Source organism: Schistocerca nitens, chromosome 2 (genome assembly GCF_023898315.1).
Source record: "Schistocerca nitens isolate TAMUIC-IGC-003100 chromosome 2, iqSchNite1.1, whole genome shotgun sequence".
NCBI lineage: Eukaryota > Metazoa > Arthropoda > Insecta > Orthoptera > Acrididae > Schistocerca > Schistocerca nitens.
In genome coordinates, this window is record NC_064615.1 from 482,671,796 (window position 1) to 482,696,495 (window position 24,700).

The window sequence follows — 24,700 nt, forward strand, 5'->3', positions numbered from 1 at the left end:
AAGAACAGGGCAGCGAGTCACATGTGGGGAGGTGGCGCAGCTGCGCGTGTTTGCACGGAGCAGAGCGTGGCCTGAGGTGACACGGCGCCCACCTGTCGCGCCGCCCCTGGCCGCCCCGCTGCTGACTCACGCAGCGTGCTCTGCTCTGACAGCGTCGTCTTCACCCTTTATTTTCTCTAGAGTGACAAAACATGTCTGCGACCTGTGACTGAAGTTATTTGGTAGTTCACTGTTACTATTTGAAAAGTTCGGTGAATGGTTTCAGAAATTAAAGAAAATAAACAAACAAAATATGTTTACTGGCCTTTAAAGTAATCATCATTAGCTGCGACTTACTACTGATTGTAAGGCTGTTGGGAGCAGTCAGCAAACGCATCTTGTGGAATCGCTGGAAGCGCCGTGATCACGCTTTGTTGGATGTCCGCGTCATCACAGGAGATGAGACCTGGTGCCACCAACACGATGCGGAGAGCAAGCGACCGTCGGTGCCATGGTGAGCATCGCTTCCCCGCCGGCAAAAACATGTCGGCTATTACAAAATCTAAAATAAGACGACGTTGATCGCCCTTTTCGACAACAAGGACTTGATCCCTCATGACGGAGGAGACGATGACCACCACGCTTGGTGCCCGTATCGTATTCGTAGCACCAGGTCTCATCTCCTGTAACATTTCCGTCATCCAACAACCAGTGACCACAGTGCTTCAAGCGATTCCACAAGATGCGTTTGCTGACAGTTCACAACAGCCTTACAATCGATGTCAGGAGTAAGTTGTAGCTAATAGTGATTACTCTGAAGGATAGTTAAGGTATTTTGTTTGAAATACACTACTGGCCATTAAAATTGCTACACCAAGAAGAAATGCAGATGATAAATGGGTATTCATTGAACAAATAAATTGTACTAGAACTGACATGCGATTACATTTTCACCCAATTTGGGTGTATAGATCCTGAGAAATCACTATTACCTCTGGCCGTAATAACGGCCTTGATACGTCTGGCATTGAGTCAAACAGAGCTTGGGTGGCGTGTACAGGTACAGCTGCTCATGCAGCTTCAACATGATACCACAGTTCATCAAGAGTAGTGACTGGCGTATTGTGACGAGCCAGTTGCTCGGCCATCATTGACCAGACGTTTTCAATTGATCAGAGATCTGGAGAATGTGCTGGCCAGGGCAGCAGTCGAACATTTTCTGTATCCAGAAAGGCCCGTACAGGACCTGCAACATACGGTCGTGCATTATCCTGCTGAAATGTAGGGTTTCGCAGGGATCGAATGAAGGGTAGAGCCACGGATCGTAACACATCTGAAATGTAACGTCCACTGTTCAAAGTGCCGTCAATGCGAACAAGAGGTGACCGAGACGTGTAACCAATGGCAACCCATACCATCACGCCGGGTGATAGGCCAGTATGGCGATGACGAATACACGCTTCCAATGTGCGTTCACCGCGAAGTTGCCAAACACGGATGCGACCATCATGATGCTGTAAACAGAACCTGGATTCATCCGAAAAAATGACGTCTTGCCATTCGTGCACCCAGGTTCCTCGTTGAGTACACCATCGCATGCGCTCCTGTCTGTGATGCAGCGTCAAGGGTAATCGCAGCCGTGGTCCCCGAGCTGATACTCCATTCTGCTGCAAACGTCGTCGAACTGTTCCTGCAGATGGTTGTTGTCTTGCAAACGTCCCCATCTCTTGACTCAGGGATCGAGACGTGGGACACGATCCGTTACAGCCATGCGGATAAGATGCCTGTCATCTCGACTTCTAGTGATACGAGGCCGTTGGGATCCAGCACGGCGTTCCGTATTACTCTCCTGAACCTACCGATTCCATATTCTGCTAACACTGACTGGATCTCGACCAACGCGAGCAGCAGTGTCGCGATACGATAAACCGCAATCGCGATAGGCTACAATCCGACCTTTATCAAAGTCGGAAACGTGATGGTACGCATTTCTTCTCCTTACACGAGGCATCACAACAACGTTTCACCAGGCAACGCCGGTCAACTGGTGTTTGTGTATGAGAAATCGTTTGGAAACTTTCCTCATGTCAGCACGTTGTAGGTGTCGCCACCGGCGCCAACCTTGTGTGCATGCTCTGAAAAGTTAATCATTTGCATATCACAGCATCTTCTTCCTGTCGGTCAAATTTCGCGTCTGTAGCACGTCATCTTCGTGGTGTAGCAATTTTAACGGCCAATAGTGTATTTTGTTTGAAATAATTGTTTCCTTTATTTTCTGAGACCATTCACCGAACTTTCCAGGCGCACCTTATATCGTCATTTGGAGAAGGTGGGTGGAGCTGAGGATGCTAGAAAAGGGAGTCCCAAGTGTGGAAATCGGAATATTTCTCACAGTTTTCTTCCGCTTGAGTTCAACAGACGGGTGACAGCAATGGAGGCAGCCTGAAACATTTGTTCTGTGTATGGGGTAGTGCCATTGGACAGAGTACGACAAGAAAATGGTTTTTTTTCGTTTTAAAGAGGATCGTTTTGACATTAGTGACTCTCCACATTCAGGATGACCTCCGGGGTTTGATGTAGATCGTTTAAACGCCTTAATCCTCTGTGGTTCACGTCAGTGTACTCAATGACTGGCAGATGTGATGAAATATGATCATTTTAAAAAATGGTTCAAATGGTTCTGAGCACTATGGGACTTAACATCTTAGAACTACTTAAACCTAATTAAGTTAAGGACATCACACACATCCATGCCCGAGGTAGGATTCGAACCTGCGACCGTAGCGGTCGCGCGGTTCCAGACTGTAGCGCCTAGAACCGCAGGGCCACACCGGCCGGCTATGATCATTTCACCATTACGACATTTGCATGAAGCGGGAAGATTCAGAAATCGGCTGTGTGACTACCGCATGGCGTAAGCCAAACCAATCCACATGTGCATCTCTCCTTGCTCGTCATCGGTTGGCTCCTGGTCAACACTGACCACTTCTATCCTGTGCCGTCGTTGGTGACGAGAATTGGTGTCCTTATTCTAACATAAGGAAAAGAAAAGAATGACTGAGACCAAACAAAGCAGCAAGTCTCCCTAACAAAGACACCCCCATTCACAGAAGATAATGCTATGCACCTGGTGGAACAGCGACGGTGCAGTATACTACGAATTGCTTCCCCGAGGTGTAACCATCACTGCTGACACTTGTTGTCAACAATTGAGACGTCTTGCAGGCGCAATCCAAGAACAGGCGTGTAGTGATGCTACTTCACGATAGCTCCCTCCCGTAGTCTGGAAGATTGACAAAAAACACTATACAGGAGAGGGGTCGGGGCACCCACCTTATTCATCTGACCTTGCTCCCCCACATTTTCACCTTTTCTCTCTCTGTCGAACAACCTTCAAGGAACTTCCTACCCGAATGAAAATGCGCTCCGAACATGGCTCGACGAGTGCTTCATCTCAGAACTACGTGATTTCTACAGTTACGGAATCGGAAACATATCCCGGCGTTTAGCAGACTGTTGCAAATAGTGATGGAGAATATATAATTGATGACTAAAGTCTTTGTTTTGCGTATCTGTTGCGTTTATTAATCTTACGGAAAACAACACGTACTTATGAACCAACCCGTTATAATGTTATCTGGTCAGATAACGGTTTCATTTCGCACGGTATCGTACTGTTCAATTCTTTTCGCTACATGGTATCGGTCCGTTCATTCAGTGGATTCCTTGACTTGACGTATCAGTTTGTCCAGTTAATATACTATAGGGGCTGCCCTTTGCGGATGCTTGAAACACCTACTAATTCGTCCGGATGCCGACCGAGAACCCGTACGGCAGCGTTAGAAACAATGAAACCATACTGAAAATTATGTCGTTTATTACTGAAAATGCAAATCGTTGCTACTTCTTCTGCGCCGACTGGCGACTACATAATTCGGAGAAGAATCCGCTCAATCCATTAGCGGACTCACAGCTGCCGATACCCTGCGTCGTGTTTGAGTGAAAGTCGATGACTCCCTGATGCGGCGGTTTTGCTGCCTACTGGCGAGTTGCGGACGCCTCATCGGGAGCTCGGCCTGGAGGTAGTGGTGATCACGACGCTTCGGGGAGTTCTCGATCCCTCCCAGATCACTGCCCGCGTTGTCCTTTCGTCGGACCGCAGTATCAGATGCTGTGTAGTCGTGCTGGATGCTAAACCTGACCCGCCGTTGCGGTAGGCCTTAAGACCCGCGCGACGCTGGAGTTTAGGGCACTCTTCGCCTTGGACCGGAGTTGTATTTATAGACCCTTGATCTAACCATCAGTGATTGCTGCTGTGCTGACGCGAGTACTGGACGCTGGACTCCGTCAGTTGCGGCTTCTTACTGCTGATTGTCTCGTAGAGCAGCGAGTGCAAGACCAACACAGAACAATTTCACACTCCAGATGTTACCATACGATAAACAGCGACTCGATTGCTAACGATATGAACGCAATCGATCCTACCGATCGAGTGCCACAAGCTAGTGGGGGTGGAGTGTTTACGTTGCAAATGAACGGTTCTGCTCTACGACGTCATTCGTAATGACCGAATCGATTCTGCTCTTCCCAAGTCGTCAGCAGTCTTGAGTTCCGCTACGTTTGCTTAACGAATTTATTACAAAGTCTTTACGGCTTCGTCAGAGTCTCGCCAGTCGTTGCGTCCTACGCAGTGTGCCTTGTGTAAAAGCACGGAGCAACGAAGGCGGTTCGATCTGTACTGTTCTGACCATTCCCCACCAAGTTGCTCGCAGTCTCGCTTTAGAGTGCCCAGGCGGCTGTTTTGCCTGACCCAGTAACTGCGTCGAAATGTTTATGCTTACTGGCTGGTAGCTGGCGACACTTCCGCGCCAGCTGTTAGAAAAATTTTTACTCTGACGTTCCCTTACTAGTTTTTTCGCGTAACAACATGATGTGTAGTTCTGCTGCATCCAAGTCAGTTTTTTAAATATCGTATTCCATATTCAAAATTAATCAGTAATAAAGAGTTTCTGTTATTTACAGTTCTTTGATTTTTTCTTATTTCCGAAATACATGCTAAATTTTCCTTTTCTTTGGAGAAACGGGAATATTGTTTGTTTAGATTGCTTTCGTTCATTCGCCAGAGGCTTACAAAGAAGGTTAACCTTCTTTTCCCCTATGGTTTTGCCCTGTCTTCTGATATACAGAAAAATCGTTTAACCGGGGCTAAGTAAGTCTCAAATTCTCTATAGAATAAAATATTTCCTGCGGACAGGATTCCAATAAGCGTCCTATGGATTTCTGCTTGCTAAACCATTGCACTCCACCCCTCTCCCACGAACCTCTTAAATTTCTACAAAATCTTGAAAATTTAGCGAACTACCTAACGAAATCTGTACTTCGATGCCAAGTGAATATTTCTTTCCTTCTCTGTGAGAATGTTCTTATAGCAGTTAACTATATGCAGTTGTTGACTGCGAACGTTGCCTCATATTGTCATTTTACTGCTGATGATTTCAGAAAATACCAAGACTTCTCTGAATGTTCCCTAAAGGTAAACATATTTCTATATTTAATAGAAATTAAATTATGGAAGCCTAACTGATTTGCAAATTTTTATTACCTATATAGCACCACTAGAACTATGTGACTTCCCTATTGTTTCAATATTGTCTGGCCTGCAGTCGGATTTGTTTGTTCATCTTTTGCCACACATAAAAACTTCTTCTTTAAACGTTCACGGAATATGAACGTTTTCTGTGACATTCCACATGGCCTTAATATCAGCGTAATTTTGTTTCTCGTGTTGAAAGATTATAAGAGTCCAGTTCAAAATCTTTTTACACATGTTATCAGAAAATGTGTCTTGTTTTCTTAACTACTATAAACGTCAGTGATTTTATTGTTACAGTCAACGACTCTGTATCTGGAGATAAATAGCCCTTTCTTAACGCAACCGCTTGTCTTGAAAATGGACATTCGAACATTGTTATTAAAATCTTCTGCTAAATTCATAGTTAGAGTGCATGGTTAATACTAGATGATATAGTTATAACATGAATTCTCTAATCCACTGTAGGCCTTGCTCGTTTTCCACAGGGGGGCATGCTGGAACGTCGGCAGTGGCAGAGAGAAACTGAAATACCTTACGACCCGCTTACAAAAGTGTCTCCTGTTTATAAAGACTTATTAGGAACCTGTACACTTCTCATAGCATCATACAACAGCTCGCTGAGGTGTCGCGTCTGCCTGTACTACTCTGTTTTATTCCCGATGTATTACGTAGCGACGTCTGTGTTCAACATCTAGACCGTTTCGAGAGAAAAGTTTAATATATTCAGCTGTGTAAGTATAGACAAGTCTGCAGGGCGAATTTTGTAAAAGTTTATGACGTACGTCAGTTATTTTTGAGACACTCGCTGTGTCAGTCACATTATTCGCCCAAAGATGCGAGTCGCCTGACGGTTCAATACAAGATTAATATTTGCAGGTCTAACGAAAGGCCGAGCTCTGCAAAGGGAAAGGTGCGGACAATTACTTAGGTTTCAAATATTAATGCAGGAAATGAAGAGGAATTAATCACAAGCTCCACTTAACAAAACACCAGCTGACTTGAGCGTTGGAAAACGTAACGAAGTTGAATGCGGCAATGTAAGTAACGTCGCGTTAAGTTACTATCTTCTGAGTAATTTCAAATAACTGTATCAAAATCCCCTGAGAAGAATCCGCACTGTTTTATGTTATCCACGGTGTATCCATTCCCTCCACGTAGAGCCCATATAACTATGAGGACTTTCTGCTGTGATTATTGGAGCGCATGCTACATAAAACTGTACAAGGAATTACCACCGCTCTAAATGACGTAGCTAAGACCGATTTTTTTTCTTATTTTCTGGACTTAAGTTTCCAGCTCACGTCCTTGCAAAAAGAAAGCCTAAGCCCTTCTGGCCTTCCCAAAATTCGCACCCATGCCTCGTTGAAGGGAAAGCCAGATGACGCAACGTCCCATCCGGTTGCAGAAATGCTTCCTTCTCGCTTCGTAGAACCGGCACGCAAACAATAACGAACCTTTCACTTGTTTGGCACGGATTCTTCAAACAGTTTTGTCATTCCTCGGTTCCACTCATTCTAAAGCTGACCTCACATTTCTTCTGTTGCGTCTTAAAGAGAGTGGAGTTTGTCACTCTATACTCAGTGGTTATTACGTGTTTAGCTGTAGGGTAAAATCTTCTTCAGTCATTCTGGACACCATTCGAATAAGATTTACAGCTGTGAAAATGACTCCTACAACTTATCAGTTTTTAATACATGTTGGCTAAAAACGTATTACATTAACGTTGCCTTTAAAGTGCTAATTTCACACGAGCAAATGCGCTTTATGGAGACATATGTCGTTAATAAAGATAGCACACGATTCTCTTGTAGCATTTAAACATATATTTATACGCATATCAAAAAAAGGTTTTGCATCACCCCAGTTCCCAGAACTCCTGAAGGTAGACGTTGACTGTGGATATTGTATCACAGACTCAGTCCCTTTGATTGTTCAGAGATGTCACTAAACCCGCCCCGCCTATTAGACGGAGGGGGTCCGACAGCCGATCAGTTTCAGTCCTTCCACCAGGAAGGAGGTACACGGCTCGTGTTGTCTGTAGTTCAACCATACCTATACGATCAATACCGCGGTTCGATCGCGTCCGCGTTGTTATTTTGTGCCAGGAAGGGCTCTTAACAGGGGAAGTATCTAGGCGTCTCGGAGTGAACCAAAGCGATGTTGTTAGGACATGCAGGAGATACAGAGAGGTAGGAACTGCTGACGACATGCCTCGCTCAGGTCGCCCAAGGGCTTGGATGACCACTACCTACGGATTATGGCTCGGAGGAACCCTGACAGCAACGCCACCATGTTGAATAATGCAGCCACAGGACGTCGTGTTACGACTCAGACTGTGCGTAGTTGGCTGCATGATGCGCAACTTCACTACCAACGTCCATGGCTAGGTCCATCTCTGCAACCACGACACCATGCAGTGCGGTACAGATGGGCCCAACAACACGCCGCCGAATGGACCGCTCAGGATTGGCATCATGTTCTCTTCACCGATGAGTGTCACATATGCCTTCAACCAGACAATCGTTGGAGACGTGTTTGAAGGCAACGCGGTCAGGCTCTACACCTTAGACACACTGTCCAGCGAGTGCAGCAAGGTGGAACTTCCCCTCTGTTTTGGGGTGGCATTTTGTGGGGCCGACATACGCCGCTGGTGCCCATGGAAGGCGTCGTAATGGCTGCACGATACATGAATGCCATCCTCCGACCGATAGTGCAGCCATATCGGCAGCATATTTGGCGAGACATTTGTAGAATTTCAGCAGTCGATCACGATAAAAAAAAAAGGGCGAGAACTGACTAAACTCTGGCTGCCTATGAACCCTTCTTATGCGAAATGAGTGCGAAACTAGGGTACATAAAAGAATTAACATCCTGAAAGCTTTGTCTTTCACGCACTGGACAGCCGATCCTTGGAGCCTCTTACGTCTATACAAACAGTTAATTAAAAATATAACGTAATATGGAGGCGTCTTGTATGACTCCGCTCCAACGTCTCGGTTGAAAAATGGTTCAAATGGCTCTGAGCACTATGGGACTAAACACCTGAGGTCATCAGTCCGCTAGAACTTAGAACTACTTAAGCCTAACTAACCTAAGAACATCACACACATCCATGCCCGATGCAGGATTCGAACCTGCGACCGTAGCAGCAGCGTGGTTCCGGACTGAAGCGCCTAGAACCGCATGGCCACACCGGCCGGCTGTGCACAATTCGACCAATCCTGCCAGTTACAATCGGATTTTGACAGTGTAGAGGTTCAAAATGTACTTGGTGCTATGGATCCCTTAGTTACGACCGTCATATAAAACACACTAAATTTCTAAAGAGATTTCGTTTGATTTACACCAGCCAGCCGGAGTGGCCGTGCGGTTCTAGGCGCTACAGTCTGGATCCGAGCGACCGCTCCGGTCGCAGATTCGAATCTTGCCTCGGGCATGGATGTGTGTGATGTCCTTAGGTTAGTTAGGTTTAATTAGTTCTAAGTTCTAGGCGACTGATGACCTCAGCAGTTAAGTCGCATAGTGCTCAGAGCCATTTGAACCATTTTTTTGATTTACACCACTTCTCTTTTGCAAAACATGCTAACACTGTGCTGTGCAACGTTCCAGGATTTCATAGTACTGTACGACATTGACAGTAGGCGTTTGGGTTTCTTCGTCCAGTAAGGTTTAGTAATCGAGGTAATTTCCATTGTCATAGACGATTTACAGACGTTATGACCATCAACATGAATCCAGCACATAAAAACTCTCGTCTCGTTAGAGTGGGAACTTTACCAGGTCTGCGTGTGTGATAGATATGCTAGTAGCAAAGTTGCTGATTGCGTACTGTCTAGGATCTTCAACAGAGACGCCAGCCGTTGTGGCCGAGCGGTTCTAGGCGCTTCAGTCTGTAACCGCGCGACCGCTACGGTCGCAGGTTCGAATCCTGTCTCGGGCATGGATGTCTACGATGTCCTTAGGTTAGGTTAGGTTTAAGTAGTTCTAAGTTCTAGGGGACTGATGACCTCAGGTGTTAAGTCCCATAGTGTTCAGAGACATTTGAACCATTTTTCAACCGAGACGTTGGAGCGGAGTCATGCAAGACGCCTCCATATTCCGTTTTATTTTTAATTATCTGTTTGTATAGACGTAAGAGGCCAAGGATCGGCTGCCCAGTTCGTGAAAGACAAAGCTTTCAGGATGTTAATTCTCTTATGTACCTTAGTTTCGCACTCATTTCGCATAAGAAGGGTTCATAGGCAGCCAGAGTTTAGTCAGTTCTCGGCCATTTTTTTTATCGTGATCGACTGCTGAAATTCTTGCTAATCGCGGTTTATGGCGAACAACGTTCTTCTCCTTGTCGTCATTTGCATCGAGTATGGGCGTCCTCTTCCTTAATTTTAATTGGACGTTGTGAGAGAAAACAAGTATTTGTCGCCACGGCCATCGTAATGAAACGACCAGCGATTAATTAAGCAGACGCAGAAAGCGTGTGGTGCCATTATTCAGGCTAATGGGAAGCTGAGCCGAGTGGCGGTGCGGGCCTGGCCACAGAGCGACCGCGGCCGCTCGCCGCGCGGTCGGGCTGTAACTCACGCCGTTTTTAGTGGCTCACCGGCCGCTTTCTGAGCGCACCCTGGCTGGACATTAATTGGCGGCGAGCCGGAGCGCTGGCGCCACTCGCCCTGACGCATGGCTCGCGCTGGCGCCACAGCCGGGCCGTAGCGGCAGCGCCAAACTCCACTGTCACCGGCGCCGTGTATTCTGGCTGCTGTGTCCGCCGATGGTGTACTGCCGAGACGGTCCTCTCTGTCCTCGATTAAATCCTGGTCTCTCCAGTTCCCATTAATTAGCTCAAGCTGAAACAGAGGGATGTACATAAGTTTGCTAGAATCTCCTCTTATTTTGTCTCCTTCCTATTTGTTTACAGAACTACAATTGACTCCAAGTCATATAAGACTTACATTTGTGAAAATGCCTGTGGAATTTTAATGCTAATCCATACTTTTTAACGCGCTGAAGAGACATAATCGCTACTGACTGACTGCTGTTTGTGAACGGTGAAGAGGGCAACGATCAGAAAGAGGACAAAGAAGGAGTATATATGGATGCTCAACTCACCAACTGAGAGCTATGATTAAATAAGATTATCAATACTTTTGCTCTATTCATCCATAGTGAGGATACCCCAAAGGATTTAGAACATTCCATAAAATAAGGGTAAATAACGTAACTACTTTTTGTTGGAAGCGTATCTTTGAAAACAGGAAGAAATTTCAAAATATGTGAGATCGAAAGTGTGTTTCGTCCGCCAGTCAAGATTAGAGCGCTCCTTGGCTCAGTAAAGGTTAACTTAGGACTGAGGAAGCTCGTTGAGTACAAAATCCCCTGCCATTGTGGGAAAGCTTTGCAAGGTCGCCACTATATGATTCTGTGTGAAATTTTGGCCCAAATTTATCCCCCACTCTATAAAAAGTCTACGTATTGCCAAAATTATGCACTCCAACTTAAATTCGTGTGCTAACGTTTGACCAAACAGAACACAATTTGAATTGAACTGTAACTGCTCTGAATACAACTTGTCTTTGTATTAAAAGCGCAACTGAAGTAAAATAATTACCCAGTCCTAACCAAAATTTCACCTACCTCGCATTGTTGCAGATTTCTCGAAAGCACGACAGCAAACAGCAAGCAGGCAGCGGCTAAGCAAGATTTTTGTTTCTTAAATAAAAATTTCCAGGTGTTTTTCAAACTGTTGCATACCATATGGTGCAAGGTGGATGGAGAGAGTAACTATTCTTGTGAAATAATATTCAGAGACAGCGCTTTTAGAATGAAGTATGTATTCCAAAAGACAGGGTAAAACTTCGCGTGATCTTCACACGTAATGTTGGTCTGAACAATACTGTGCTTAACAAAGTGAACAATGATTTAAAAAGGGTGTATGTTAACAGAGAATTTCTATAAAAACTAAACAGCTTAATCACTTAATCTGTTGATATGTTAATGCATGACTCAGGAAAGTGGACAAAGAAAAACATTATTTAAAATTTATATTCCTTTCGCGTTTCAGTATATACATCATATTCATGCTTATTTTCCTATACAATAAATCTTAGTCTGACAGATACAGTCACAAGTCAACGCAGCTCTACTGAATACGTCCATCACGTACCACACTTCAACTAAGAACTAATCAGATTACTCAGAGGCAAAGACTGTGCTACAACAAGACCAAAAATTGTTTAACTGTAGCACAACTTCTATCTGACGTGCACATCGATAACTCACGAAAATCAAAATGACATGCCCACCTTACTGCTCATATTGGTCAAACAGTTCATACCACTCTGGACCGATGTGTCGAGCATCAGCGCTACACACGTTTGTTTCAGCCTGCAAAATCTGCGTTGACGTGGCACTGTCTTACAGGGGGACACAAAGTGTTGTATGAAGAGACACAGTTAGTTGCCCTTCCGTCTCGCTGTTGGGAATTTGTTATAAAAGAACCCTTTGAAATTCGACTGACGATCTTATAAATAGAGACAAGGTTTACCTTTTCAATAAGATTTGGAAGCCTGTCTTGATTAAAGAAACAACTTTCTTTAATTCAGCCATTAAAATTGTTTCTCATAACGATTTATCGATTTCGCCAGCTTCCACCAGTGGTGCGCTATATGTTTACTTGTGCTAGTGGGCAGTTACAACGATTTCTCGCGCGTGTGCTGTTGCTCTTCCATTGCGTGTAAAGGAGCCACTGCTTGCAGTTTGAATTCTTATCAAGATAACTAACTGATCTGCCTGCAGACATAGAAGAATATTATAAGAATAAATAATACTCATACTTAGTACATATCCTTTCAAAATACTAATGTCTCTACCAAACATCAGAAGTGGAATGTCAAAAATGGTTCAAATGGCTCTGAGCACTATGGGACTCAACATCTAAGGTCGTAAGTCCCCTAGAACTTAGAACTACTTAAACCTAACTAACCTAAGGATATCACACACACCCATGCCCGAGGCAGGATTCGAACCTGCGACTGTAGCAGTCCCGCGGTTCCGGACTGCAGCGCCAGAACCGCTAGACCACCGCGGCCGGCAGAAGTGGAATGTCGAAAAAAAGAAACCTTAAATGTACTTTCATTTAAGATGTAATAACACATTTGTCACAAAACATGGAAATGTAGAATACGAGTACTCTGATGTGTGTCATCAAACAGAAAATCGGTTTACACTTTTTTATGTTGATTATATTACTGCACTGAAAATGCACAAAAGTTGGATTATCCAAAACATTTACGTAATTTGATGTTATTAATAATGTACACCAGTCACGTGTAATAAGAATGTCATCAACGCAGTAGGGTTAGCTGGCCACCAAAAAATCACGTAGGCACCTCGTAAACTGAATTACAAAACTACTTAATATATTTGTGGCCACTGGAAAATTATCGTTATTGACTAATGGAGATTTCTCTGGATCAAAGTAATTGCTTTTAAAGCTCTGTGTAGATTATTTGTGTGTCTAACTAGCTATTGCCCATTGCTGTGCTCATATATCAGTAGTTTTATTATGAGTGATGGTGAGTTAGTGAGCTATTGTACATACTATAGCGTCAGCTTCCCTCACGTGTCTGCCTGTTCCAGCAAACATAGCTACTGATGTGCACCTACCCCTCCCCCCTCCTGCCACTCTGCTGTCGTAATGCGCGACGCGGCATCAAGTTTAGCATCGCCGCCGAGCAGTGGCTGAAGAGGGGCGTGCTACTGAAGTGACTATACATTATACAGCATGGAGCCTACGTTCTTCCTCAGAGTTCAGTCTTTGTCTATACCAAATTCTGTCGAAAGTGATTCCACTGGTTTAGTCATGAAACCTTAACAGACGTCGTAACTTTCGCATTTAATGCTATTAGTATGAAAATATGGATTAAACACGTTGAGGATTGTATAAGCACTGTATTCAGTATGTTGAATCGTATAATGTAGAACATGACAATCATTAAAAGCCTTTTCACAAATATTATACAATTAAAACGTGAAAGAATAAACAGATTTCCCTATGTCACATTAAAATTCACATTGTGATTTTTTCTTCCATCATCAGATTTTGATTAAAGAAAGCCTATAAGTTGCCCCAAGCTACGCTCAGATTACTTATTAAACCGCACGGAAAGCCATCAACTAGTTTTGGAGATCAGCGTGTTCAAACAGACAGATACGACGGTTTTACAGTTTTATTATTAGTATAGCAAGACATTGATTCCATGCACTGAGCTGTTCGTTTGAAACGGAGACATATCAGATCAAATTTCATTAAGGAGTAAATACATTGTTAGTTATCTATTGTCAGTATACCCGATTCTTTAAATGTTTGTTTTTGAGTTCATAGCATAAATAATTTTTGTCACCCGCATTTTAATTAGAAAAACTTAAGCTTGGCTTATTGGGCCGCCAGACTGGAAAGTGAGAATACCAGGGGCCACTATTGCATTTCAGAGTGGTAATATGTCTATTGAAAAGATCTTTCTTTACTCGTGGGTCTTGAAAATTTTTCATTACATTATTTTCTATATTTACTAGCTTATGCGCGACAAAGATAAAGATGTTTGCTAGACAGTGCTATACTTCAAATTCTTGACGTGCAGTATGCTGAGAGAAGATCATACTATGGACTGCAAACAGTCTTACGCAATGTTCAGTTTTCCTCGGCATTCGAATCTTAGATGGATGAAGTCACGGAAACATGTCCACGCTCGAATCCTTGTACTCCAGGTCTTCGAAAAAATGGTTCAAATGTCTCTGAGCACTATGGGACTTAACATCTGAGGTCATCAGTCCCCTAGCACTTAGAACTACTTAAACCTAACTAACCTAAGGACATCACACACATCCATGCCCGAGGCAGCATTCGAACCTGCGACCGTAGCGGTCGTGTGGTTCCACACTGAAGCTCCTAGAACCGCTCAGCCACACCGGCCGGCCCAGGGCTTCGGGACACACTCAGTACTGTTCCACGACGGCCCGCATCTCGTGGTCGTGCGGTAGCGTTCTCGCTTCCCACGCCCGGGTTCGATTCCGGCGGGGTCAGGGATTTTCTCTGCCTCGTGATGGCTGGGTGTTGTGTGCTGTCCTTAGGTTAGTTAGGTTTAAGTAGTTCTAAGTTCTAGGGGACTCATGACCACAGCAGTTGAGTCCCATAGTGCTCAGAGGCATTTGTTCCACGACGTATTTGCACCGATGACGGAGAAGGAGCTGTTCATCGACAGCACCCGATAAACTGCCTGCGCTGTTATGCTAATGAAGTGTGTTAACTGACTCTTCCATCATTATTTGGCAAAACAAATTCGTAGTTATAAATGAAAAGCACAAAGTTGTGGATGATCAACAGTATTGGTTTGGTTTTCATTTTTTTTTGTTAGTTTGAATTAAATTGTTATGTGTGTTAGGCTGCACACACACACACACACACACACACACACACACACACACACACACACACACACACACACACCATTTTCTCGATGTGGTCTTTATGATTTCTGTTCTTTTTTTTCTTTACATTTATTTACTGTTTAGCTTTAACATTTTCTATTACGTTACTAATGGCCACTCAAGGATGATATTCAGTTTTTGCACCTCATCCTCTTTGGCAATTAACTTTTTCAATGTTTGCCACCCGTACTGTTGTTGAAGACAGTTACAGCCTAATGATTGACCAGTTGACGAAACAAATTAATAATGTAGAAAAAAAAGCACTCCGTCTTCAGGCCACAAGTGGCCCATCGGGACCATCCGACCGCCGTGTCATCCTCAGCTGAGGATGTGGTCAGCACACCGCTCTCCCGGTCGTTATGATGGTTTTCTTTGACTGGAGCCGCTAGTATTCGGTCGAGTAGCTCCTCAGTTGGCATCACGAGGTTGAGTGCACCCCGAAAAATGTCAACAGCCTATGGCGGCCCGGATGGTCACCCATCCAAGTGCCGGCCACGCCCGACAGCGCTTAACTTCGGTGATCTGAGGGGAACCGGTGTATCCACTGCGGCAAGGCCGTTGCCAATAATGTAGAACTTCCACAGTTTTGTGTTTTACATTTGTGACTAGTGAAACACTTTGTATAAGGGTCGTTAGTATCGATGTAACACGCGAGACAATATTAAAAAATCGAAACTATGACAACGGTTCGCTCTCCAGTAGCAATCCGATTCCTCACAGACATGGTCCAAGCTCCAACAGCTGAACCGTACACAAAGAACACTTTGTGTTCACTTAACCTCTTGGCGACACTTGACAACATCATCAGCAATCGAAGTATACCTCTCGGAGAAACACCACATCAAAGGTGCGAAAGTTAGTTTCACTTTCCCTGGAAACAACAAGATTTATTCTCACATCGATAAACCTCGCGAAGTTTGTTTCTGTTACTTGCATCCCCCTCAGGTAAGTATTAGCTGCCTGATCCAATACAAAATCACTGCCGAGTAACATCAGCTCGTGCTAAATCAGCGTACGCTCAAAACTGAATGTCACGAGTTAATACTGCCATTCCGGTTATACTACAGTAAAGCTGCGACCGTAAAATCATGCTTCAGATAGTAAAATTTGACATGGGAAATTCTGAACCCTTTACAACACTCCGTCTACAGTCTACGTGGGTCCGGTTACACTTGCCTTCTTCCCACCACGAGTGTCAGCGACTCCCAGCTATGCGAATTCCAAATTTATTAAACATTTAGACCGGTTAGAACATCAGCACCGCGGCTTCGGAAAAACTGTCTTCCTTCTCGCTCATCGTCAGTCTCATCGGTCCACCCTTCTTTACTGTTAATAGCAACCCTATTAGAAACAACTCGTTGCTGAATTTAGCAAATTAGCTGCCGGCAGGATGATAGTGACTTCAGGGAAATCCTCGTAATACTCGACATCAGTGAAAAATTTCGCGAGTGTCAAACAATTCTCCACTATGGGAAAATACCCACCTAAGCCTACCGACATAGACAATATCGTAGCCGCGAACATTTCATGACAACTTCGAAAAATCCTAGTGTATGCTTATTATGGACAATTACTACGGTATTACACTGTGCACTTTAATCACCTAAAGTTACTTTCCAGACTGAAATCCGATTCGTATAATAATTTCTTGGACAACCCATTCATAACGGCTTGGAAATGATACTTCCGTCTTTAGCATGCCAATAGTTCCATATTTTAAGCCCCCCTCCCCCTTTTCTCACTTCACCCTACCGTTACCCTCCACGATGCAGTGCACGACACACCGCTGTCCTCACAACCATGCGCATATTCCTACTGGTTGGGATGAATTTTGCATTACGTTTCTCTCACTGCAGCTAAGGATGGTACCCATTGTCAGCGGGTCTATGTATAACATACTGTATATAACCGCGTTCGCGGCAGATGAGAAATAAATCCACTAAATTAGACTTCCAGGAGTTTTCAAAAGCAGGTTGTCAAACGCAAGAGTATTCTAGATTAGAGAAAAGACCATAGCATCGGCTTTAGGCCGTGTAGTAGATTTTAAAATCTCACGTTAAGACCTGCGCCGAATCTAAGTACGAAGACACTTGACATGTGCACACCAAAACCTGGATTTTACGAGTCAATGATGCTGTTTCGCCAGAAGTCTTCTTTGGTTTCTCCTAAATCACGCCCATCATCAGACTCTCCTGTAACACTTCACGACCTGTTTCGATATTCTTCTGCCGCGCGGGATTAGCCGACCGGTCTTAGGCGCTGCAGTCATGGACTGTGCGGCTCGTCCCGGCGGAGGTTCGAGTCCTCCTGGGTGTGTGTGTTTGTCGCTAGGATAATTTAGGTTGAGTAGTGTGTAAGCTTAGGAACTGATGACCTTGGCAGTTAAGTCCCATAAGATTTCACACACATTTGAATATTTTTGATATTCTTCTAAGTTCGACGCTGGAGACCAACATCTTCTGGAGAGGTTTATCGTCTCAACAGGTGGCCGAAAATAAATATCGCGTCCTGTAGTTAACTTGTTTTCTAATCTGAGCTTATATTACTGGAGGGAATGAAAGTAACTGTAACACATAACTTCAAAGTTTGTTATAATGGTAACGCCATTTGCCCATCAGTTACACTGTGTAGACTTCGATCTGATCTGTCAGTTAATAAGAAATATGACTATCTACTATATTCATCGACTTTAAGACAGTTTCCCTGTGGCACTATCACATGCTAAAAGTCACCTTTAATATTACACATCCTGTAACACAATTATTAATAGGTAATCCTAGTATTCATTTCCGCAAGAGAATAACGGATTGGACTGAGTCGGCACCAGGAGACATTTTATAGCAAGCGCTAAACCAAGCGCGCCTGTGACAAGAGAAGACCAAGACACGCCCCCAAGCTAGGCGCCGATAACTCCCTCTGGGTGCTTACGTATAGGCCGCCGCCTCCGCCGACCGCCCTACCTCAATCTCTCTACTTCAGTATGTCGTATCGGGTCCCAGTCTGCATTGCACCTCAGTACGTCGCACTGTGCACTAATCTCCCACAGTGATAGTCCAGGCCTCGCACCTTGGCTAGCTGTGAGGGAACATTAGTCATTGTACATAGTTGTGATGTGGACACGAACAAGATTCAAGAATTAGTACATGTGATTGCTGTTAGCCACAGAACTTCAGGCTGGACATCGTTGAAGTTAAGTACTCAATTGGTTTCTGTAATAAAAAGTATTTTAACCACGTGTGCATTTCGTGTTGTAGGAAACCGGCCACCCACCTATCATACCACCCTCCCCTCATCCAGCCGGGAACCACAAAACATTACAAGAGGGCACAGCCACAACACTGAGAATACTTTTTCGCCAGGTAGACGCAACAGTTACAGTGTCAGGATGAAGTTGTTCATAGTTGATCTCTAATTTTTCGTACTGATTTCCAGTTATTTCATGTGTCAGGAAGTCTGACTTGGCACAAAATGTAGAAAATTTTGTTTTCAGTCTATACGGTCAGACATTTCTCGCAAGTTCCTCAACACAAGAGCGCAAGGGCTTCGAGTACTACGTTTCTCGGAAAAAGTAATGTTTCAATTTTGCGCTCATGATACCTGTCTAATTAAATCATTCTTATAAATGTCATGATGATGCTATAGGTTGTATTTATGATGCGATGATAGTCTGAAATTCGTGTTTCTGCTTGCTTCGTCTCTTGCAATCTATTGTAGCGCTGCGGCCAATATTTAGTACAGATTACAAAAAAACGGCTCTGAGCACTATGGGACTCAACTGCTGAGGTCATTAGTCCCCTAGAACTTAGAACTAGTTAAACCTAACTACCCTAAGGACATCACACATATCCATGCCCGAGGCAGGATTCGAACCTGCGACCGTAGTGGTCTTGCGGTTCCAGACTGCAGCGCCTTTAACCGCACGGCCACTTCGGCCGGCAGTACAGATTACAAACTGTAAGTTAAACGTCGTCATAAATACGAACCCTTGCTCACCCTGCCATACAAGAGCACAGCACAGGAGCTGTTATCATTTAATCAGCATTTGTTTTCCAGCTGTGGCTGAGGTTCAGTGCGTTTGTGCCATGATGACCTTTTGTCACTTGACTGCATCCACTAGCGCTCCGCGCAGTAACAGCACAAAGGCGAGGCGAGAAACCTTTCGTAAACAGCTGCGCACGCTACGCAATAACCTCAGCAGTAAAGCGAATTTATTAACTGCAGCTCCAAAGCTGGAAACCAGGCGCGAAACATGAAGGTGCCGTTACCATCTACTACAGACGCGGTCAAAGTTCAAGGGAGAAACGTCGAGGAGAAACGCAAAGATTTCCTCAGGAAGTAAATACGCACAACTTGCATTACCATTCTGTGCGAGGTCGCACATTTGCGACTGTCAGGGCGGAGTTCAGATGTTTCCGAGTGAATTTATTTCGTGATAATGGGTTTAGATGTTTCATTTTTATTGGAGTTAGGTGTGGTGATCATCGTATTACAGTGGCGGCACGTATAGTGGTTAAAAGAAAAGACTACAGAGCACACAGTAGCTGATAATAGATCATAATAAAACAACGTCGCAGTATGGAGAAAATATAGTTCCGTTACATCATCGAGATACATTAAGAGGACGTGTGACGGCTTTCATAACGTAACGAATAAACAAAAGTTGATGTTGCACTGTCGCGAGACACTCCCTTGGGATTATAAAGACGCTTTCCATGGGAATACGCACTATTATGCACTGATGAGCTATCAGTATGCATGCGACAGCGTGCGCTACCTAATATGTTCCAAAACGCCGCGCATAAGAATCGGATTTTCCCGGTCCTCATACCTCGAGTTATGTTGGTGATGGAAAGATAGTCAATTGTTCTGGATAGCCCTTCCGCTAGGGACCACTTGTACACCGAACAGTGGGGTCGTCATACTGTAACTATGCTACAGTACAGGGTCAACATTTGAATACACACTTTCTCCAACTGAGGCAAAACTAGCAGATCGGTTGGTTCATTTTACATCATATGTGGTCTGTTGTGCTCTTTAAGGGGCTTCTGGAGGCACCATTTAGTTCATGAGCGGTAAATGAGAAAACCGAAAAAAACATAGTTTTTGAGTACCAAAACCGTGCCGTGGATTCCAAGACGTGCACGAACATACCGCGCTTATTTATGATGACAGAGAGAGAGAGAGAGGGAGGGGGCGGAGGTACAGTGCCATTGGGAAAGGGACGAAATGTAATAAATACTGGAAGATGGTAGGCAGTGGTTGTGGTATAGGAAGAGCGACGGAAACGATGGCACTGTGAGAGAAAGAGAGGAACTCATTGGCCCTGGAAAGTAGTTGACAGTGACAGAACAGTGCTGGGAAAAGTGTGAAGGTGACAGGGGCAGTGGTTGTGGCATAGAGAGAAGGAGATGGTCGAAGTGGGTGAGAGGCAGTGATAATGACACAGTGTTTACGAAAATGATAACGATGAAGAGAGAGATAGTGAGAAGATATACCAACTGTGGGAACGACTGAGTGAGCAGCAGTAAGAGGAGCAAGAGGGAGACAGTGGCAGTGAAAGGAGACAGTAGTAGTGGCAGTGGCAGTGGCAGTGGCTGTCAGACAGGAGACAGTGACAGTTAGAGGGACACGAAGAGATAATGACAATGGGCTGGATTGAAGGAGTGAGTGAGAATGGTAATCTGGGAATGGATACGAGCGAGTTACAGTTAGGGAAGCTTGTGGGAGTAAGAGATGAGTTGCATTTTAAAAGAGAACGCACGGGGTAAATTTTTGTAGGTGCTGAGGAAGGTAAAATACGGCAGGTGATAGCCAGACAATCTTTTAAAACAGGTGCATAAGCCTCTTTCCGCTGGTAACATTATGATCTTTGCTTAACATTAGGTTGGATGCCAATTGGGGGCGTTGACGGAACATGACGCTATAAGGAAAATATGTAAGAGGAGTAGCGACGATAAGGGTTGCAAATGGGGAAATGCACTGATGTAATCGACTCTGAAGAAAAGGGCACATTGTTATGGACCGGCGCCTGGGAACGAGCATCTCTGAAACGGTGAAGCTGGTTGGGTGCTCTTGTGCTACTGCCGTGAGTATGGATGGAATATGTTTGAAGGACGGTGGAACCACAAGTAACGACCAGACATTGGCCGCCCACATCTCATCACAGCACACGGAGGTCGGAGGCTTACTCGCTCTGTATCACAGACAGGCGCTGACCTGTGGTAGATAGACGTGGTAGTACAATGGTAACTCATGAACAAGTATTTCAGAGCACCCTGTTGCAGAACGCGAGATTCCGCTGCAGACGAACTCTAAGTGTCCTTTGCTGACCCAAAGACATAGTCACTTACGTTTGTGGTGAATATGCGATCGTCGAGATTGGACCGTGGATCAATGGAAATGTGTTGTTAGTCGAATGAATTATGTTTCTTGTTATACCAGGTGCATGGTCGTGTCCAGATACGCCGCCATACAGGTCCACGGCTGATCGAAACGTACCAAGCGAGGTGGCGCAATAGTTAGCACACTGGACTCGGATACGGAAGGACTACGGTTCAGATCTCCTTGCGGCCATCTAGATTTAGGTTTTGCATGATTTCACTAAATCGCTCTTGGAAAATGCCGGGATGTTTCCTTTGAAAGTTCATGGCCTGTTTCCTTTCCCATCCTTCCTTAATCCGAGCTTGTGCTCCGTCTCTAATGATCTCGTTGTCGATGGGACGATAAACACTAATCTTCATTCAAAATGGTTCAAATGGCTCTGAGCACTGTGGGACTTAACATCTGAGGTCATCAGTCCCCTATAACTTAGAACTACTTAAACCTAACTAACCTAAGGACATCACACACATCCATGCCCGAGGCAGGATTCGAACCTGCGACCGTAGCGGTCTCGCGGTTCCAGACTGAAGCTCCTAGAACCGCTCGGCCATTCCGGTCGGCAATCTTCATTCCTCTTGATCGAAACATCTAACGCACCTCGGACGCAGGCCGGTGCGGGCAGTATTGTTCTATGGGGCATAATCGCATTTACTTTCAAGGGAACTATGGTAGTAATCGAAGACATCATGTTAGCTGTGGACTAAGTCAATGTTACATCCCTTCATTATTAATGTCTACCCCAACAACTTAGCATCTTCCAGCTTAACAACAGCTCGTGTCAAAAGATCAGATTCGTGCTTCAATGGTTCGAGGACCTTGATAATGAACTCACGTTCCAGCACGTCGTCCAACACCAGGAAAGACGAGGCTTAGGATCGGCGTCTACATTGTCGTACTCGCTTAAAAACGCTGACGAAGCGCGCAGTTTTTCTTTGAATTTTCTAGATCTCTTGCTTCATAAGGGTCCCCGCCTGATGAACTGTGCTCAAGAACATGTCGAATAATCTCCTTCGTTGATGGAATTACATGTACTTAGGGATTTAGGGATCTGCCTTCCCAACGGCTAGATTTAGTGATCGTTCAACCTTGTATAGCTCTGAACATGTACTTTTGGTTGTGGCTGATACCTGCTACTTACTCCAGTAACTGGTAGCCGATCGTGCAAACAAACCACGCCAGAGCTTTAGGGTTCTCTGCAAGCAATTATTAAATTTGTTTTTTTAAGGAATTTTGAAAAATCGCCAAATACGATCTTGTTTCCGAATTCAGTGACTTCTGGCATAACTGTCCGCATGCTTGTTTAATCTTCGGTCTCTTTTGTACTAATAATTGCGTATTGCTTGGATCTGCTTTAGCAGTAAATTTTAAGTCTGTTATTGAACTATAATGAGTCCTACTGATCAGTCATTATCTACCAGGGCACGACGTTACCTTCTACGTGGCGTAATTGTTTTCACAATTTGAACCTTAGCTCATCAATTTTATCTTCCCCTTAGCTCATTCTTTGCTGTTGAATACTCAAGTAGCTTCAAATCATTTTCTTGTCGCCTCTGTTAAGCAGAAAAGTCTTCTTATATTTTCTATTTGTTTCGTGGGACGCTAGTAATAAATGAAAGGACACTAGCCTCGTGATCACTAATTCCTTTCTCTACATTTGCTGAATATGAAAGTTCGTGCATGTGTTTCGTACACAGCGAGTGAGGTGGGACTCGCATTCTAGATTATGTGTTTCAGAAAACGTGGGGAAAAACCTAAAGGAAATTAGAGATATTTTATCTTTTAATAGGACGCAGTCGATTTCTTTGTTGGACTTGTCGAAATATTCTCGTTGTCCATCTGCTGTAACCTTCTCCTCTTCCTTCCTCCCGTTCAGTAAAGTAGGTAGAAGAATCTTTGTCCCTGTTTGCCATCCTAATCGTGGCACACCAAAGTCTCGCGCTATCTATATGACATGAATAGGAAGTTTACGCACGATATTCTTAGAGATCTCTTTGAAGCATTCCACAATTTCGATACTTGATGCGGATGGACAATAACATTCGATTACTATCTTTGGTCCAAATTCGAGGCCCTTCCGTTCACCCAGGTTATGTTATGTTATATATGTTACGCGAGGTTATTGAACTCCTCGCTGCAGTAAACACTCCAGAATAATTGGCGTTCATTCTATCCTTCAGGGTCTGCTCGGAATTTGAGACTTCGCTAATATCCATTTGTGGTAGCCTTTTTTTCCAAGAATAACTCCTGAGTTATTATAGCTAATAACTGAGAGCAATTTCGGGATATACCCTGCACAACCTTGCTGTTGATTAGTATTAAGTTTACGCTTTATTTTTAATCACTTAAAAGATCGTCCGTTAATAAGTATAGCTGTGACCCACCCTTGGTTCTGTAGTGCGCTACATCTGGCTGCTTATCGATTCTTCAGAGCGCTGCGACGTGACTGAATAGCTTTACCCTATCAATGGCAAGCCATACCACAGATTCCTGGAACCGTGTTGCTGATAACTGCGTTGTTCTTTCCATACATAAAGTGAATACCAAATCCAAGCACAGACGAATCTTGGAGCTCAACTATGTAAGCAATGCCCTCGCGAACAGGCAGCTGTCTCAGTGGCATTTCAATGTTCCTGTAATAATACTGTGCATACACATTCTCCCTAGAATACAGCAGACGGTGTTGAAGAATTTTGAACTACATAGATACTGTGTGCTCTGTAGTCTTTTCTTTTAACCACCATACGTACCCCCACTTCATGTGCACAATTTGTGCACTAAATCTACTGTTCCTCTGGCCTTCGACTCGAAATTTTTTTCTCCGCAATACATACTCTGTTATCGTCGTTCCCTTAAAAAAAGAGGTGTTGTAGGCTAGGGTTTCTTGCTCTTTACACTCATTTTTTGCTGCCTTTCTTCTCTTCGGCTTTCTGTTTTCCCTTCCTCTTATTTTCTTTTTCTTCTCTTTCTTTATTTACCGCTTCTAGGTCACTGTTATATGGACTGGGTGTAAGTAGGCCTATGACGGCAGAGCCCTTCTTTCGGCCGCTAGTTTTATGTTTTCCACCTACTCAAAGAGGTCAGATGCCACCTTCGAAATAGCCACCTTGCCCTCATTGACCCCTTTACAAAAAACCTGCCTACCCTGTAATAGCGTGATGGATCTCTCAGTGCCTACAGTACGATTTTGGAGTCAAGATATGACACTTTCAATATAAATTCATTCAGAAGTCATAAGTCAAATTACCTCTCCACAATGAATACACTAAG

At 44.3% G+C, this 24,700-nt stretch overlaps 1 protein-coding gene and 1 pseudogene across 2 annotated transcripts in view; one reads left to right on the forward strand and one right to left on the reverse strand.

Moving 5' to 3' along the window:
* The window catches only part of LOC126236416 (extracellular sulfatase SULF-1 homolog), a 799,264-nt gene that overhangs the window by 96,319 nt on the left and 678,245 nt on the right, over window positions 1-24,700 (forward strand). The gene's annotated exons all lie outside the window — the stretch shown is intronic.
* LOC126238078 (5S ribosomal RNA) lies at window positions 15,498-15,615 on the reverse strand (annotated as a pseudogene).